This window comes from Peromyscus californicus, unplaced genomic scaffold (assembly GCF_007827085.1).
Source record: "Peromyscus californicus insignis strain IS unplaced genomic scaffold, ASM782708v3 Scaffold_24__1_contigs__length_46423439, whole genome shotgun sequence".
NCBI classification, from domain to species: domain Eukaryota; kingdom Metazoa; phylum Chordata; class Mammalia; order Rodentia; family Cricetidae; genus Peromyscus; species Peromyscus californicus.
In genome coordinates, this window is record NW_026294535.1 from 5146288 (window position 1) to 5157804 (window position 11517).

Consider the following 11517-nt stretch of genomic DNA (forward strand, 5'->3'; position numbering starts at 1 on the left):
TTAACAAGGAAAACTATTAACTAGTCTTCAACTTCATCAAAGACCTGAGAAAGAAAGAATACTACCTAAGTAAACAGGAAGAGCAGGCAAGTGACTTCTAAAAAATGTGAGAAGTGACAGGAACAGCTGGCTGCCTGGATAGTCACCCAAGGTTCCTCTGCAACGTTCGGGCATCCATCTTCGGCCTACAGGTCTGGCAAATCTGACAGACTTATCTGTGAAGCAGGATTTTCTGAAGGGCTGTCCTACTTTGGCTTGGCAGGGTTTGGCAGTCCTTTTTTTGTGTCCTGCTCATCCCATTTGGACAGCATACACTGTCAGCAGTGGAGGCAAAAGCATTTTCTTGCATAGTGGCTAACTTGCCACAAAGAAAGTAAACTCCATATGGAGTTTCTTCGATGCCCATCATTGCTCTGAAATAGATTGGTGCTGCCAGGAGCAGACATGTCTCATAGTCATAAAAAAAAAAAAAAAGAATCTATGTTACTAAAACATCTTAAATGCCATATTCTGTAGCTCTCTGAAGTGTTTGAAGATGACCTGTCTACCTAAAATATATCTGTTGGACCTTGAAAACATACCTAATATGACTACAAGTTTGATTTTAATAGGTAACTATTAACTTGTATTTCTTTATATCCTAAATAGTTGGTAATAATAACTTTCAAGGACTAGCAATTTGCATTACATTGTTAAACAAGCTGTATAGATACAATACCTTGAACAAGAGTAGAAATACATGTACAGTATGTTCCAACAAAAATAATCTCAACTTTGTATCAATATACACAATTTGTATCCAAAATATCCAATCCAATGTAAAATATTTAAAACTAGTAGTTGCTTTTTTAAAGTAGATTCAATAATCTACCTTTTTATCATATCCATATTCTTTTCTTTTTAAAGGAGATTTAATTACCCTTTTATCCTATCCTATCTTTTATGATATCCTATCATATCTGTATCTTTTTTTCAGAGTAGATTCAATAATCTACCTTTTATCTTATCATACCTATATTTTTTCTTTTTAAAACAAGAACTCCTTTGTTTAGCTTTTTTCCTATTACCAATAACAACTTGTAATAAACCACCAAAATAATGACAAATATATTATGGATGACAGAATTTATTAAGATATAAATTGAAATCCCAGCACTCGGGAGGCAGAGCCAGGCGGATCTCTATGAGTTCGAGGCCAGCCTGGGTTCCAAGTGAGTTCCAGGAAAGGCGCAAAGCTACACAGAGAAACCCTGTCTCGAAAAAAACCAAAAAAAAAAAAAAAAAAAAGATATAAATTGAGGAAATACACTCACAATTAAGAACGGAGTAAACAGCACAAAGTCATCCCCTGATCTGATTGGGAGCAAATCCATCTCGCAGGTAGGAGCAGGGAGAAGGGGCATGTGACCCTTCTCCAACTCCTTATCAGAAGTCATGTACAACAACAGGATGCACTGCCAGACAGCCCAAGGTCACGGGCAGAGCAAATACCACTACACAAATATCCATAACTTACTGAATGACTAAAAACCACCTACCCCTTGGGGTTGGGGATTTAGCTCGGTGGTAGAGCGCTTGCCCAAGCGCAAGGCCCTGGGTTTGGTCCTCAGCTCTCAAAACAAAACAAAAACTACCCACCCCACCTCTTGTCAATGTGGATGTCATTGTCTTAAATTTACTTCCTGCTGTCTGGGGATGAAGGCATCTTAGGGGATCCTGAAAAGAAAATTTTGGGTTAATTGTCAAGTCTTGGAGGTTAATTCCTTTCCTTGGTAATTTTTTTGGGGGGTGGTTCTCCTTTTTTGGATGCTTATTTGTCCAAAGGTCTTTAAATTCCTCAAGATGATTTTTGGTTTGGTTTGGTTTGTTTTTTTCCTGGAGTAATAAAAACAAAACCGTGCCCCAACCCTAACTTTGAGGAGGTTCCAAATCTAATCTGTATCATATTTGCTTTATGATTTCTCCTGAAATTTTTGTTCTCTCCTATAGCTATTCTATCATTCAGAGCAGTATGGGAATTTACAATAGGCATTAGGTTATTTAATTGCTCTGGGAAGGGGCTTCTTCCACGATGACCAGAAAGGACTGAACAGAATTTGACATGGGGGCCTGCCAGGGGCCCTCAGGAGTTTCCCCAACAGCAAAGGATTACCTTGTCTGTCCCTCGTTGATCTACATTCGTTAGTGCAGTGTCTGCCTTTGCTACACCTTCTGCATAATCCAGAGGTGAGGGGCTTATATTGGGATTATTCCTTGAAAAAAATTATTTCTAGGAATGCCCTGTTTACAGTCCTTTTTTTAGGTGTCCTTGTTTACTGCAATTGAAACATTTGACATTACTATTTTTCTTCAAACCTCTGGAAATCACCTCTCCTATCCAAGCATAATCATGGTCCTGAGATTCAATATTGATTGTATCTCAGATCCATTCCTCCAATGGTGCTGATCTTGCCTTTACCGGCCTAATTACCCTTTTGCATTGTGCATTAGCATTTTCAAAAGCCAGAGATTCAATTATTTGTCTAGCTTCTGAATTTGGTATCATTCTGTTTACTGCTGAAGACAGCCTTTGTAAGAAATCAGTGAAGGTTTCTTCTGGGCCCTGTATAACTTTAGTAAATGATTCAATTTTCTTTCCTACTTCTTCAATTCTGTCCTAATTGTTCAAGGCTGCTGTGCAGCATAAAGTAGGGTCATCATATAAAGATTGTCTTTGTATATCAGCATAACTGCCCTCTCCAGTAAGTTGGTCTTAGGAGATTTCCATACCTTTAGCCCTACTTTTTTGTTGTTCAATGGTCTTAGCCTCATCCTTCCACCAGATCCTCCATTGTAATTGGGGACCAGCCTCTTAGACTGCTGTAACCAAATCTCTCCAGTCTTGAGGAATAATTCTATTGCAAGTTGACCATGAGTTTAACATCTGCTTCACAAAAGGTGAGTGCATATCATAGGAGACTATCGCTTCTCAAATTTCCTCAAATCTAACATTTGCACAGGAGTCCAGTCAGCTCTTACACAGCCTTGGGGATATCTATCATTTGGCAGTTCCTGTAAGGATACTGGATAAATTAAGGTTGACTGTTTGAAAGCCTTAGGTTGTTCCTCTGTAACCTTATAATGCAATGTTGAAATTGTTTCTCCCTTAAATTCCTCTGACTGCCGGGTGTTGGTGGCGCACGCCTTTAATCCCAGCACTCGGGAGGCAGAGCCAGGCGGATCTCTGTGAGTTCCAGGCCAGCCTGGTCTCCAAAGCGAGTTCCAGGAAAGGCGCAAAGCTACACAGAGAAACCCTGTCTCGAAAAACCAAAAAAAAAAAAAAAAAAAAAAAAAAAATTCCTCTGACTGGGTCTGAGTATCTCTATGATCTATCTGTATTAATAAGCTTTTCTAAGACTTATATCTTGGCACTCATATCAACCAACTTAGTACTCATATAAACCAACTTTTTTAGGGATAAAATAAGAATAATCAAACCGATAATGTTTATAATTGACATTACGTCAATCCCATCTAAGTTAATTATCCTCTCATTTAATTGTTCCATTTTTCAGGCTGTCGAGTGTGTTATCAAACAGAGACCAAACTCCTTCCATTATAATAGTTTCCCTTTTTTTAAAAAGGGGGGGTTCGTGGCTGCAGGAGGTAAGTCTCTGCGCTGCTGATGTCATGAGACTGAGACTAGGAAGCCCAGTATGGCTCCATTTCTGGCGCTCGGAATCTTTAAGCTTTCTTAGGCCTATGTGGATCAGTGCTCCACGTTGGGCACCAAACGTCCCACCTAGCCCCTCGGTCCAGATGAACCTCTCCCACCCAAGCTCTCAGCCACTTGTAATCACTCAGAGGCTTATATTAATTACAAACTGTATGACCTATGGTTTCAGCTTCTGGCTAGCTAGTCTTTCATCTTAAATTAACCCATTCCTATTAATCTATACGCTGCCACATGGCCACGGTGTTACCAGTCTGCTGGCATCTTGTTGCTCCTTCAGTGGCTGGTTGGCATCTCTCTGGACTCTGCCCTTCTTTATCTCTACTTGGATTTCCCACCTGGCTGTAAGCTTTCTTGCATAGGCCAAAACAGCTTTATGATCCAGTGGGAGCCACACATACAGCATACAAAAAGACATCCCACAGCAGGTATAGAAGCTGTTATTTATTTCTCTCCTCCCATGTTATATGTATACATTATTCTCCTTTCATGAAAACATGCCTTACTACCTTGGTGAGCTAAAGAAATCCAGTTACCTTTAATATTCTAATTATATATACTCATGAGGTTCTATCTCAAATTTCTATAGTTGAGCAGTGAGACAGACAAAAGAAGCCAAAGACTGGCAGGATAGCTTAGTGTGTAAGGGCATTTGCTGCCAAGACTGACCCGAGTTCAATCCCTGGAACCCACGCAGGGGAAGAAGAGAACTCTACAGGATGTCTTCTGACCTTAAAACATGTGCTGTGGCACTGTATGCTCTTTTTCTCTGTCTCTGTCTTTCTCTCTGGTGCACACGCACACACAATGTGCAATTTTTAAAAATGCACAATTCTATCTTTTGCAAGATGTAAATATATATAGTTCTCTTGTTACTTTATATAAAATATGCCTTCAGTCACTCCTGAAGTTAGGCAAAACCTTAGTTCTTTCAGTTTCTGGATAGTATGGTGGCATCAAGATCAACAGAGTTCAAGGCCAACCCCAACCTCCAAGTCATCCCAGTTTAGGGTCTGTGAGAGTCTTTAGAGTCACAACTGCAGATGACACTGGAATGTGTTATTTCTCTGGTTTCTGGCCACTGCCTGTGAAGACAAAGACTTGCCTAAAAGTATGGCTCTGGCTCCCTGACTTGTTCAGATGGCTCCCTTCAGCACTGCACACTGCATAGAAACTCAGGGCACGTCATGCATTAGTACTGACTCCTCAATCTACAACAGATGGCATGCTCTTTTTGTCCCTTTTATGTATATTATATAATTCATGGCAGTAGCAAGTTTTTGTCTTAGTTTTTTGCCTTACTTTCTGTACTTAGTCTATGAGTGAAAGGTAGTTCTGAATCTTGAACACTGAACAGTCAGTTGAAACAAGTAAACTGGGGCCAGGAAGATGACTGACTCAGCAGGTACAGGTGCTTGCCCCCAAGGCTGGAGACTGAGTTAAATCCACGACCCAAGGGATGAGGGAAGAGGGCAGATTTCTGGAGGGTTGTCTTGACTCCACTCACACGCAGATAGTCACACATGCACATGCACACACAAATAAATGTAACAAAACAAGTTTCTAGGCAAGAACAAGGCATAAGCAGTACCTACATGCCAAGGAAGCTCATTCACATATGAGAAACCAAAGCCAGTTGAGCATGGTGGCACACTGCCAAAGGGCCCAGCACTTGTGAAGGTGAGGCAAAAGACAGCTTGGCAACAATAAGATGCTTGCTCAGAACAAAAACACGAGGGGCTGGAGAGAGGGCTCCGTGATTAGGAATAATTCATATTCTTGCAGAGGACTCCCATGTGGTTCCTGGCATGCTCACAACTACCTGTAACTCCAGATCCAGGGGATCTGACAACTGCGTTCCCACCAGCACCTGCACACAAACACATCCCCTCTCCCCAATTTAAAACACAAAAACACTTTGGAAAACAAAGCAATCAGCAGATGATAGCATGCAAGGGAATATTTAATGGAATGCCAGTGCTACTTCCTACTCTGGCAAAAATAACTTGGAAAATGTTTCCTTGGGGCTGGGGAGATGGTTCAGTAGTTCCATGCTTGCCCCTCATGCATGAGGCCAAGTTAGTTCACAGGAGTCCTGTAAACTGGAAAGGCAGGACATGCCTGCAATTCCAGTACTGGGAAGGTGAAGACAGGATCCCTGGCCAGTGAGAGGTCCTTTTGTTGCATTTTCTCACCTACTCTAAGTAGGATTCCCCCAAACTGCAAGTGCTAACTTACAGTCAGTGTTTCCCAGACTTCTATAAAGACTACAAATGCCCTATAGTGCTGGCTATCATGTCTGAGGCCTGTAATCCCTGCACTTGGCAGGCAGAGGTAGAAAGATCAAGAATCCAAGGTCACCTTTGGCTGTATACCAAGTTGGGGCCAGCTCGGACTAGATGAGAGAGAACTGTCTCAAAAAGCCAAACAAACCTGCAAGTATGTGTTTTTCTACTTGTATCAACAGTAAGTTACATCTTCAGACTTCATCTGGGAAGCAGCCTAGACAATAAAGCTTCTCTTTAAGAACTCCAAACACCGAATAACAAAGGAAGGTAAAATAATATACAAGTCTTTTAGGGTTGATGGAGTGCCTCCTCAGTGGGCAGTGTACCTGAGTTTGATCCCTGCCTCCTCAGTGGGCAGTGTACCTGAGTTTGATCCCTGCCTCCTCAGTGGCAGTGTACCTGAGTTTGATCCCTGCCTCCTCAGTGGCAGTGTACCTGAGTTTGATCCCTGGGACCCACCAGATGAAAGTTGAGAACTCCATGTACAAGCTGTCCTGACCTCCACACTGGAACTGTGGCACTCATGCAATAATACATGTGCATAAGCTGTATTGTTAAAAAATTCCTTTAAAAATGTATATGACATAAAAGCCGGTTTTCAGAAATGACGTGGAAATGGGAAAACTTTGGTAAGTCAACACTGAAGTTTGTGTCTCTATCCCCAGAGGTGTTAAGCCCTGCAGACTTGGAAACAGTAGCCAGGCTGGACATAAGGCAGACATAGGCTGAAGTCTGAAAACTACCACTGTAGGAATGTGAGCAGGCTAGGAACATCTCTTAATTTTGGTGCTGGATGGAGAGGCATAAATTGCCACTCTCAAAACATTCATAATAGGCCACTCCTCAGTTTATTATTCAAAATGAAAAACCATCAAGCTAATAAATAATTTGAAGGAGTCTCAAGCTAACAGCCTTTGGATGTCTGGAAAAGCAAGTAGATTCTCTTAGGGATTTTCAACTTCAGTCTGACTCAAATCATCCTTAGTTGTCAAGGAAGATACCAGATACTCAAGACAAATGGCACCATGAATAAAAGACAAAATCCTTCAGATAAACAAGATTATCACATAGAATATGAACAGGGAAAATGATGTTTAAAGAAACAAACATAAAAAAGGAACAAAAGATTGCAGAAAAGATTTGTAAACCAACTAGAACTTGTAAGAAAAAATAAAATAATTGAAAATTAAAAAACAACCCTCTAGGAGACAAGGCCATTGTCCACTACACTTCAAGTCTCCGGAGTTCTGGCATATGGACCGATGCCTGGTGTCCCAGAAAGGCCACACCAAGGTATGACTAGGGTGATCTCATGTGCCCACGGAAGCACTGGGCTGGTTGCTCTCGTCTCTAGCCACAGACTCCTCTTGAGAACCCTGTAGTCTTCATTCTAAGACAGGCAGTCACTACTCTGGTAGTGGGACAGTATGGTGACCCAGGGCTGACTTGTGAGGTGCCACTTCTGAGTTGATCTGGGCCGTGCCTGAGGGCTTCCTGCAGTATGGTAGGTCCACTTAGAGGAAGTACTAGGTATGGGGGCATGACTTGGAGGTCCCTTGGTGAGTTGTGTGTCCTGGAGTCCAACTTTTGCCTGCTGCAGACCTACCTCACTCAAGGCCTTGGGTGGGACATGCCCTAGTCCATATGGAGAAAGACATGACCTCCACATGCCTAAGACTAGAATTAAACTAAAAAGACAATTTATGTTTAAGACTTAGGAATAAATCAGCCTATAATCACAACAAAAACAGAATAAATCATTTAATTTTTAAAACTTTCTTGGCCTCCAGGTGGTGGGAGGCAGCACTTAGGAGGCAGAGGCAGGTGGATTTCTTTGAGTTCCAGCTAGCCAGGGTTACACTGTATCACAAAGAAAATGCAAGGGCACAACTGCGGGGCCCATAATGACACCAGGATGGGAGAATTCTAAACTCAGATGGCGGTTAATCTCTGGAAAAACAGAGGGCTGGTTCCAAATGTTCCTATCATGAAACTATTATGGTGATGACAGCGTGTCACAGCACAAGGGCAGACAGACCAGTGGACCCAGTAACACTAAATCCAGGCCCTGACTAAATGTATGTGCTCAACTGGCTTTGAAAACACACTTATAGAAACCAGGGATAAGAGACTATTTCCCCCTTTAGTTTTTATAAATTCTTTGAGAATCATGTACAACCTGTTTTCAGTTTTGGTTTTAGGGTTTGTTTGGTTTGGTTTTTTGTTGTTGTTTTTCTCTTTGGAGATGTCATGGAATTCACTATGTAGACCAGGCTGGCCCCAAACTCAGAGATCTGCTTGCCTCTTGTATCCTAGTGCTGGGATTAAAGGCGTGCACCACCATGCCCAGCTTCCATTTTTATCATCTTCACTAGCCTTTCCCAAACCTACCTCCACCTCATACCCACCCAACTTTGTAGCCTTTAAAAAAACAAACAAGGCTAGAGAGATGGCTCAGAGGTTAAGAGCACTGGCTGTTCTTCCAGAGGTCCTGAGTTCAATTCCCAGCAACCACATGGTGGCTCACAACCATCTGTAATGAGATCTGGCTCCCTCTTCTGGCCTGCAGGGATACACGCAAACAACACTGTATACATAATAAATAAATCTTTAAAAAAATAAAAAATATTAAAAAAAAAAAGAAAAAAAACACATTTAAGTACAGTTTGTGCTGGCCATATACTCTTGGATGCAGAGCCTTCCACTAAAGTGTGGTTGACCCTGTTTTAAAAAAGAAAAATGGCAAATTGAGTCCATCAACGAACTAAGAATTAAAGGTTAGTTTAGTATTTTAGAAAGAACAGTCATGTATGTACACATGCAGAGAGCAGTGAAACTCAACAACTATTCACAACCAAGTACCAGCATCTACAGTGGAGAGGACTTCCTCAACCAGGACAGGCGAGTGAGAACACACTTCCAACTGTGAAGCATTCAAACGCCTTAACCCAGCACTGGAGGTGGAGACAGCCCAGTGAGAGTTCAGTTCCTGTCCAAGGCAAAGGCAGAGGACAACAGAGGAAGACTCCTGTAGTTCACTCTGGCTGCCTCATGGGCATGAATACATACCTGCATGGTCACGTGCACACATAACCCAAGCATAAATACATGATTTTCTTTGAGATGACCATGTTCACTGTCTGTACTTTTCAACATGTACTGTGGGTCTGTAGGAAGGGACCAAACTGAAGCCATTTTGGATACAATTTCCATTCTGAATAAGGGGCCAAATAAAGTTTAAGTTCCCCAGACCTCCCTGGGTAACTGACATCACTGACATCCCGGTTGGCAAGCTGAGACATGAATGGTGGACAAGCTACCCCACCACAGTCGAGTGAACCGACCAATGGAAACAAGACTGTGCCAAGAACAATGTCCCTAGGAAAAGTCCCTACCCCTGAATCCTGACTGGTGGAAAATACAACCGTAATTTGGCACAGAGGATGTTTTTTTTCTCTCTGCTTAAATACTTGCTGAAATGAATGTTCAAGGAAGCAGTCAGCTCCCAAGTCTATACTGCTGTCCCTGCCCAGCTCAATAAAGACCCTGCTTTGTGTGGGTTCTTGTGCCTGCCTGGGTTGTTTCGAACTCTCAGACTCCACAACACTCTACCTATCACTGTAGTAAAATAAGGATAAGAAACAAAACATCCATAATGAGCAGATGAAAATTAAAAAGTGCCCGGTGTAGTGGCGCACACCTTTAATCCCAGCACTCAGGAGGCAGAGGCAGTCAGATCTTTGTGAATTTGAGGCCAGCCTGGACTACAAAGCAAGTTCCAGGGCAGCCAGGGCTACACAGAGAATCAAACAAACTAAACAAAACACACATATATAAAATTCCTACAGAGAAATCTAATATAAGACATGAGGCTTTCATAGGGAAAACTGTGTTTATTGGAAGACATTAAAGAAAGACATTTGAAGACATTAAAGTCAGGGAGTGGTGGTGGCGCACGCCTTTAATCCCAGCACTCAGGAGGCAGAAGCAATGGATCTCTGTGAGTTCAAGGCCAACCTGGTCTACAGAGTGAGTTCCAGGACAGCCAGAGCTATTACACAGAGAAACTGTCTAGAAACAAACAATAAGAAAGCATAATCAATGGAGAGACATATAATGCTTCTGACTGGGAAAACACATGGAAAAGATGCAAGTTTTCTCCAAGTTGATTAGCACATTCAACACAACTACAGAAGAAAATGCACAAATTTGGTAGGAATGTTGCGTACCATATGCAAAGGGCTGACATCCAGAACACACACAGAGACCATATGCATCAATGAAAGACAACTTATCAAACATGGGCAAAAGACACTAATCACTACTTCACAGGAGAGGACCATACATGGAAAAATTATTCCACAGTCATCAGGAGAATGAGACACTGAATATTAGACCTCCAACTGGCAGACACTAGACAGCCAAGAACAGGTGTTGCCAAGGTGTGGTCCAGGAACTCCAGCTGCGCTGCCAGTGAGAGCACTTCAGAGCCCAGCTCAGCATTACAGTGGACTCCTCCTACAAGCTGCAGTATTCAACCTTTCACTTCCGATTCTCTTTCATTCTTAAAATTGAGGCATTCAGAGCTACAGCACATGCAGGGTGTGCCTATTTGTACTTACCACATGAGAAACCAAAGTGGAGACTTTTAAAGACACAAAACATGCATATGTATGCTCGATTAGATATCAGCTGTGATACTACATACCAGGACAATATTTAAGCTTGGGGAAAGCAGTAAAAAGGACGCATATCTCAGTGGTGGTCATGAAAACAATTGTCCTCAAAGATCTTCTTTAAGGAGTGGTTATTAAACCGCAGTGCAGGACTTCAAAACCAACTGTCCTACAGCAACTCTCGTACACAAAAGGAAATGGGTGCAGGAAGCTATACACCCTCAACACTGACTGAGTGTCTGTCCTTTGTCAGTCATTGTTCTCAGCACTGACTACAGGCAAGGAACACAGAGTCTGCAACAGAATTGGGCAGAATGGCCACAGCAGCACTGTCTTCAATAGCAAAAAACTGAAAATAATAACCCAGATCCTGGTGAATAGAAGACCAGATAAAATTGTAGAATAGTAATACAATGGAATATTATATAGCAGGAAGACATGAAATACAATCACGTGCATAAACATGTATGCAAATTTAGAAAATACCACAAAATGTCACAGGAGAATACATATATCATGATTACTTTTACAAACAAGTTCAAATCAAGGTACATCTAAACATTTTATTAAGAACATACACATGTATGATAGAGCTACAAATAAAAAACATGGAAATAATTACTAAACAAATCCAGAGCACTTACATTGTATGGTGTGTATGAAGGGAGGAGAGATGGGATAGAATGAGTTTGTAGGCAGTTAGGAAGTTCTGCTTCTTAAGCAAAGCTTGGTAAAAGTCGCATTATTTTATCTTTTTTACCCATACAGACAGGTTACGGCTGGCACACACTGTTTCACAGCAAATATTTTTAAACAAGACGTGAGGTTACACAATACTTCA